Below are 8,762 nucleotides of genomic sequence, written 5' to 3'. Positions count from 1 at the left end.
TTACTTGGTGTGTTTTGTTTTTCTGTTTTTCTTTTTTTGATGTGGTGTTTTACATTAAATTTAACTAGCTTTACATGGTTGCCTCATATCACATATCTTCTGATGCTCGGGAGTTAGTTATTGGGGACCTCAGTTTCTGCAGTATTTTTTTTTTAAAAGATATACATATATGCTCCTCAAGGGCATTATGCTAAGTGAAATAAGTCAGAAAAAAGCAAATACTATATGATCTCTTTTCTATGTGGAATCTTAAAAAAAAAAAAACTGACCTAAGATCATAGATACAGAGAACTGAATGGTGGTTGTTAGAGGCAAGACTGAGGGGTGGAGGTTGGAGGATGGGAGAAATAGATGAACTCTTTTTTTCTTTAATTTAAATAAATTGAATTAAAAATTTTTAAATATATACTTATAAATTATATTTTTGACATGACTATATACTACCTCTTTCTCTTTAAAGACCAGCTCAGATTCTATTTCCTCTGTAAAGTCATTTGCATATATCCAGTCAAAATTAATCTTTCACAGCCCTGAACTACTGTACCAATTTATAATACCTCTCTAATAGTATTAGTACTTTGAATACTTTATTATAGTTATGCATATCTTACCTACCATATTAGATTATGAATTACTTAAAGTTTGATCTGTTTTCCCATCGCTGATAGTACTTTACCACCTTGAACATGTGTTGTGCAAAGTATGTGCTAATAAACTTGAAAAATCTATTGGATAAATATTTTAAATGCTCCAGAACAGCTTATTTTTTAAATAAATATGTATTCTGAATGGACAGTCTATATAGCTTTTAAATTCAGATTTTTAAGTTTTTAAAAATAAATCTGTTTATTTCCTTTAGTCTACATTCAGTTTTTTTCTTTAAAATTCCCAGGAAACTGACATAGAGGAAATCATTGGAAAACCTGGGTATGTTTTAAAAATACAGCACTCTGTACTTCCCTCCCTTTCCACACACATGGTGTAAATATTATTTTACAATGTTAGAGTGAGGAAAAGTTTTTCTTTAAGAGACAGTTAAACTTTAGACAACTGATCAACCACTGTGATATCTTAAGGTAGCCTTGAGAAGAGAAGATTGTACCGTTTGAAAAAATTAATATCCATGAAAGAAGAAGACACAAGCAAGACATGTAGAAACGCTGGCAAGACTTAGAAGGTGTATTGTTTTTATAGATTGGTGTTTTAGTTGTTGTCCCTGATGGAGAAAGCTGACCAGTTACACTAGAAAGTTGTTGTCCCTGATGGAGAAAGCACCAGTTACACTAGAAAACATCTTCTAACTTGTCCTGCCCTGGTGAGAGAAAAGCTTTCATTGAAAAAAGCTAAAGTGCTTAATGAATAGGCAGCATCTCTTGAGAATATGCTTTCCTGAATGTGGCCTCAAGTAACCTTTGATCCTGATGGATCGGAATCAGCTAAGCAAATGGTGAGTAGAGCTCAGAACTTCAGAAATACATGTTTCTTCAACATGTATTTGTTGAGCATCAACTATGTCCCAGACTAGGTGCTAGATATGGAATAGTGATCAAATCAGGAGAGAGGACCCTGTCTTCATGCAGACAAATACATAATAAGCATATTTTGTGGTAATTTGTCAAATCTGATAAGTATTTTGAAGGTAAAGTACAGGATGCTATCAAAAAATAAAGATTGGATGGATAACAGCAGGACAGCAACTTCTACTTTATATTAAAAGCAATTAAAAGGATGATGGATCAGTAAAAAGTTATCTGTGGCATTTCCAAAGAATATGTGAAATACATTGTCTTGATTGTCATCCTTGATTCCTCCTTCCTCATTTCCCACTTGTCATTTCCTGATAACACATAGCCCTGAAATATTTTTCAAAACTATGTCTCCCTCTCCTCTTCTCTTATTGCCCCTGGTCCAGTTAAGGCTTCATTGCTTGCTGCTTGTACTTCCACAACAGCCACTGTGTTGGATGCTCACCTCCAATCTTATCCTATTCAAATTCATGCTCACGTAGCTCCTGCAGTCATCTCTCCAAAATATCATTCTGATCATGCCACTCCCCATTACTCCTTTAATGGATCCAAGGTCAAAGTCCAACTTTCTTAAGAAAGCAGACCCTTTGAATGCTACAAACCTCTTCCAGGATTATATCTTGCCACATTATACTATTATATCATTTTTTACCTTGTTCTTGCTTTTGCTTTTCCCTTTGTTTAAAGTATAGCATTCTAATGAACACTCCCCAACCCCCACCCCAAGTCGTTTGTGACTAGCTCAGGCATCATTTTTGCAAAAATCTTTCTCTGATCCATTCTGTCCCCAGAATGAGCCCCTATGCTTCTCTGTGCATATCTCCATTGAAATTTTACTTATCACATTATTGTATGATTATCTGAGATCAGGAAATATCATATTCACTTTTGTATCTCTAGTGCCTAGTGATCATAAGTACTCAATAGTTTTAGGTGAATGAGTAAGTGATTTGCCTTAAATTGGTGTTCATATTCTGTAACTATTAAGTGTGAATTCAATTCATTAATATTTAATATATTTTAATATGTTTCCCATCACAAAAAAATTCCGAATCACTGATTTGAGCAGATGTTTGGTCTTAATAATTTGTGCCTGTAATGAAACCTTTATGAGGTGTTTGTTACCTAGTGAGAACAGTGCCATCTGTTGGCTGTTATCCAAATTGTATCCACTCTCCAGGATGGAGCATAGAGCACTAATCAAACGTTTTTAGGAAAGCTCACCTATGACAAATTTTCTCATGAACCTGTAAAAGAATAAAACTAACCACCATATGTATGATAAAAACAAATGAAGTAATTTAGTCAGATATCTCAACAAAAGAGAATGATACTGTTTCCTGACATAATAACAGTAAATGTGTACCGATATATGGTTTATTTATTTATATGCCAGCTCATTCCTAAAGAAACTAAAATGCCTATTAATGTTTGATATAAAAAGACCATCTAAGCCAAAATACAAATGAACATTCACTTTGATCCCTCTTTAAAAAGAAACTGACACATTGTGATTTACATAGCATTTTGTTTCCAAATACTTTTTAAGTTTTTATGGAATCATAAAAGTATAAGAAAAAAAAATCGTTTAGCAAATAAGCCTCTACACTATGGGTAATTGTCTTTTAATCATACAAAAAGGTACCATAACTCTTGTATGAAAAGTGGTGGTTCTATTCTGAGTAACCTGTGCTACTCATTGAAAAATGACAAAATGTCCATTGTTGTTTTTTACTTCATTCAGTGATCTAACATTTAAATTTAATCAGCAGAGGTAAGACCACACTTGATTTGGCTGATGTCAAATAGTTGCCTGAGTAGTGGATGTCATGCTGTGGGCATGGATAGTTGATCCAGTGTTTTGTAAATAGACAAAGATGATTTATGGTGAGTGTAGGCCACCAAAATATTAGTGAGCCTTGCTGTGTTACTAGATTGCCACTGCTCTTAGGAGTTTTAGAAATAACATGTTTCCATTATGGTTAAAACAAATGTAATTTAAGATACACAGAATGGTAGAGATATAATCTTTAAAAATAGTTTCTTGAATTTTAGTCATATGTGGATTCTCTTTAAAGAGAAAAAAATTATTGTTATTTCTTCACTTTATAGACTTTGATACTATATCATAATATTGCTTAATGTATATATATATATTACTGGATTTAAACTCCTTACAGTTACAGTGTTTATATAACTATAAAATCATAATAGTAATATTATTAATGAAATTATAGTAAAAATAAGATGAGATGACATATATAACTTGCTATGTGCTAGGAACATTGCATAAATAGGTAGGTAGATGATAGATGATAGGTAGATAGAGTATATACACACATACTCATCTAATCTTTACAATAACCCTATGATATAGATAATAAAACCCTACAATAATTCATCCTAGGAGAAGCAAAATTGAGCTATAAAACCAAGGCAGTCTGACTCCAGAGCTCATACGTTTTTTTAAAATTCCACTTAAAACATTATGGTGGGATTTTTTAGTACTATTACTATTTCCATTTTATAAATAAAGAAACAGGCACAGATAGGCTAAATAAATTGTTCGAGATCCCACAGCTAAGAAATGTTAGCTCTGAAATTTAAACCCAGGCAATTTAGGCTCTAGAGCCCATTCTTTTTGTGTATTTAGGTACCTCTCAAATTTAGATATAAATGCAAATTTCCTAAATTTACAAATTAAAAATAAAAGTTTTAAATCAATGAAAATAAGACTTAACCAATTTAGTATCAATTAGCAATCTTAATTTAATGTAGACAATGTTTTATTTGCATTGAATTTCCAACATTTGATTTATTAATAGATTTACTTGCATGTTTTATGTTTCATATGTTTCCTAAATGATTTTGAGATTTTTGCCGCAACAGTTTTTCTATTTAAGTAAATAGATAAGTAAGCTTATTTCAATCACTGACCCATTGTTTTCATGATCTCATTATTAATAATACAACCAAAAGTAATAAAATGCTGAAAATTTTTGAAAATCTATTTAACAAAAAGTTCTTAGTTTACTTCTACGCTCACCGCTGTTCTAGTCATTGCAAGTTAGTATATGCAAAGATTAGCGGAATGTCAGCTTAACTGATGATACAAAAAGGGATGCTATAGCTAAGGTTTTTTGAGTTTGGCCTGTCTGTACTACCCTACTCTGTTTCACGTGATATGCCTCATTTCTCCCACTACTTTTCTCTGTTAAGTCTACTGCAGAATCCCTCAATATTGTACAAGAGTGCTATGACGTTGTTGGCTTGCTTTTGACGCAAACAAAGCATCCAGTTTTTTCTCATTGGTCCAGAATAATACTTCAGCTACTAAATCAAATAGTACTTTGATTTACCGGCATAAAAATGACTATGTCTCAATTTAGTATATAACTCGAGAAATTAAAGACTTACTATTTTGTGAAAATGCCATAGTTGCAAATTATAATTGCAATGAGAATCATTTTTTCTTTTTTAACTGCCAGAAAATTTAACATGAGTACAGCAGTGGATGTGAAGCCGTTGTTGTCATGGACGTTTGGATGGGCATCCTTAGCAGCCGTCAGACATGCTTAAGGATACATTAAAAACAGACGCCAGCACTTTAGGGGATCACATGGCACCAGACTTGATTATGAACATAAACATAAATCCTGGACCTGAAATTACATTGAATTGCTTGCTAATAAGTGGGCTACTCATATGCTTCTATTAGTAGTTTTTATTAGAGAATCACCAAAAACACATTTTAAAATTCTCAACGAACATTCTCAAAAGAATCCTCCTGGAACACATTCAAGGGTTCTCAGGCTTCTTGAAATCCATGTGGAACTCTGCTTTAGAGGATGTGATAGAGCCATTAATCTACTGAGATATTACCATTTGACAGTCTTCAAGCAACACACAGAGACATGGTGACATTTGAGCATTACTGATGTACCAAAGTATCTCTATATTCCAATTCTTTTCCTACTGTTTAATCTGAACCCTTCTTGAAGACAGTATTAAAATAGAACCAAACTTCTTTTTGCAAAAGGTGCTATACTGACTTTTGCCCTTCTAGTTAAAGTGGATATCAGGGTCCCCAAGTTTTTGTGGCAGTTTTGAGAATTGCGTTCATAACAAAGGTCTCAATAGTTAAAAAAAAAAAAAAAAAAAAAAGGAAAGAAGACCTTCACCTCTCCTTTTTAAGTCCTTCTCTGCTTTGACCCTCCTCTGCCCTATACCACTGCTGATCCCACTAGGAACTGCCATATGTGCAAGGTATTTCCCTATGTACCAGGTCAGCGTTTCCCAAGCTTTTTGGCACCAGGGACCGGTGCTCCTATGAGAATCTAATGCCTGATGATCTGAGGTGGAGCTGAGGCGGTGATGCTAGTGCTGGGGAGCGGCTGCAAATACAGATGAAGCTCCATTCACTTGCCCGCTGCTCACCTCCTGCTGTGCGGCCCGGTTCCTAATAGGCCGCAGACTGGTATTGGTACTGGGGCTGGAGACCCCTGCTTTACAACACTGATTCCTAACTTTTTTTGGACACATAGATCCCTTTGGGAATCTGACAAAAGCTGTAGATTCTCTGTCCAGGAAAATAGAATTGTGTACTATTTCAGCAGGTTCATAGACTCCCTGATGCCCATGTGTGATAACCACATTAAAAATGTCTTCAATATCTCCTGGGCTTTTTGATATATTTATTATGGCATATTTTACATGGCTTACATTTTATTGGGATATCCCATTTAAAAATATTGGAATCACTTCATATGCAATCCAGAAACAAAGAAAAGGGAAAAGTCACTTATAATGGTTCTGTTTTGATTCAGGGCTGTTATTTATTTGGTGCACATCGTTGCAGTCTTTTGTAAACAGTATATATTTATACTCTTGTATTCCAATGATATTCTGACTGTAAAAGTTTTTGAAAACATTGTAAAAAATTTATTTTTTTTAAGAGTTGCTGTAGGAATTATAATATGCATTTTTATCACAATCTACTTCAAGTTAATATTGATTACTTCCAATAAAATATATCAATTTACCTCCATTTATACATTTTACCTTTTTTTCTCTCCTTTGTACTATTGCTATCATACATATTACATCTATATACATGATAAGCAACAGTACAATGGAAGAATCTTTACTTCCAGCAAGTATATGTCTTTTAAAAAATTTAAGAAAATAAAAATTTTTTAAATCTCTTATATTTACTCACATAGTTACTATTCCCAGTGCTCTTCATTTTTTTCCTTTGGTTCTAAGTGATTATTTACTTTCTTTTAGCCAGAAGGACTTTCTTCAGTATTTCTTATTAAGTCAGTCCTGCTAGCAATGAATTATCTGTTTTTATCTGTGAATGTTTTAATTTTGTCTTTATTTTTATTAGATATAGAATTAATTCTTAATTGACATGTATTTTTCCACCAGCACTTTAAATATGCCATTCCCACTGCCTTCTAGTCTGCATTACTTCTGATGAAAAGTCAACTATTAATCATATGTTCCTTGTATGTGTTGCGGTGTTTTTCTGTTGCTGCTTTCAAGATTTTCTCTTTACCTTTGGCTTTTAGGAGTTTGACTATGATGTGTATGTGTGGTTCTTTTTGCATTTGTCTACTAGGGATTCATTGAGCTTTGTTGAAGTGTTAAAGTTTTCCACCAAATTTGGTATTTTGGGGCCATTATTTCGTCACATATTTCCTAGACTCAATCTGTGAAATTTGATTCCCCTGCAGTGTTCAACTGTTGATGTCTCGGATCAGTTTTTGTGTATTTGTTGGTATTGTTGCCTTAAGGGTCTCTCCTGTGCCTGTATAGTTTAGTGGTCAATGAATGATCCCTCAAAAAAGTAAAGCTTTTGCACTGCGGCCATACTATGAGTGTAGATGAAGAATACCTTCCAAGGTGGAACAGATTTACAAGTGTTTCAGGCTTTTAATCTTCACCATGTCCTCTGAGACCTTCTGCACACATGCATAATTTATTAGACAGCCTGGTGTGGATAGTTTATAATTCACAATCTATGTCTCTCATTTTGAAAATCTTCCCAGTAAAGATCTAGTTGTTCTGCTACTGCTCTGAACCAAGTCCATTCCCTTGGTGCCAAAAGCTGTGGTTTTTGCCATTCAAGTTGAGGGGGAGGTAGTGTGCCCCAAGCAAGAAGGTCAAAACATGACACTCTTACTTGATGAACAGTGTGCCTCAGTAAATACTTCTCAGATTGTTCGCCTTTGGTTATTTCCCAGTGCTCTAAAATGGTTGGTTTTAGTCATTTTGTCCAGGTATACACCTATTTCCTTCTGTTGTCATTACTGGAAGTAAGAACATAGTATTATAAAATTTTTGGATAATTTTTTTCACATCCTTCTTCTGTGTGCCCATGTTGTAATATATATTTCATGTAAATCTAAAGTATAATCTAAATTTGTATTCTGTATTTTCACTTAACAGTACAGTTTGAATAATTTTTAATGTCATGATTTGGGGCTTTTTTTATTGTTGTTGTTTTTTATTTATTATTATTATTTATGCCTACAGCACCTGGTCTTTCTAGGTGGTCTCCCATCCAAGTACTAACCAAGCCCGACCCTGCTTAGCTTCTGAGATCAAACATCAGGCTTGTTCAGGGTGGCATGGCCGTAGACCATGGACCGTGGCCCCACTGGGGTGCGAACCCAGAACCTTCTGCATGTAAAGCAGACATGCTAACTGCTCACTAAGGAAACACGTCTGATTTTTGTATTTTTAATAGCTGCATTATATTTTAGTATATCAACATAATGCGATAAATTCACTTATTCCCCCATTGTTGGAAACTTGCTAGTATACTTCTTTCAACCATTTTTCAATAATTTGCTCTCATAGATAACATTGTGTGCATAAGTCTTTTGTATATTAAATGATTACTTTAGGCCAAATTCTTTTTTTTTTCTCATTCCCTTACTCTCCCCTTTAGCAACTATTAACTTGTTCTCTACATCTATGTGTCTGTTTCTGTTTTGTTTTGTTTATTCATTTTTTTTTTCAGATTCTACATATAAATGAAATCATACAGTATTTGTCTTTCTCTGTCTGACCTATTTCACTTAGCATAATACTGTTCTAGGTCCATCCATGTTGTCACAAATGGAAAGATTTCATACTTTTTTAAGCTTAATAGTATTCCATTGTGTGTGTGTCTAACAGTTTTTTGATGGAGTCCTTAGGATCCTCTCCATTTAGTATCATGCCATC

At 33.9% G+C, this 8,762-nt stretch overlaps 1 protein-coding gene and 1 pseudogene across 1 annotated transcript in view; one reads left to right on the top strand and one right to left on the bottom strand.

The window, feature by feature from the left end:
• Positions 1-8,762, top strand: part of RSRC1 (arginine and serine rich coiled-coil 1) — a 369,031-nt gene that overhangs the window by 178,597 nt on the left and 181,672 nt on the right. The window lies entirely within an intron of this gene.
• Positions 8,058-8,173, bottom strand: LOC112476844 (annotated as a pseudogene).

This window comes from Pteropus alecto, unplaced genomic scaffold (genome assembly GCF_000325575.1).
Source record: "Pteropus alecto unplaced genomic scaffold, ASM32557v1 scaffold81, whole genome shotgun sequence".
NCBI classification, from domain to species: domain Eukaryota; kingdom Metazoa; phylum Chordata; class Mammalia; order Chiroptera; family Pteropodidae; genus Pteropus; species Pteropus alecto.
This window is presented reverse-complemented; position numbering and strand designations above follow the sequence as displayed.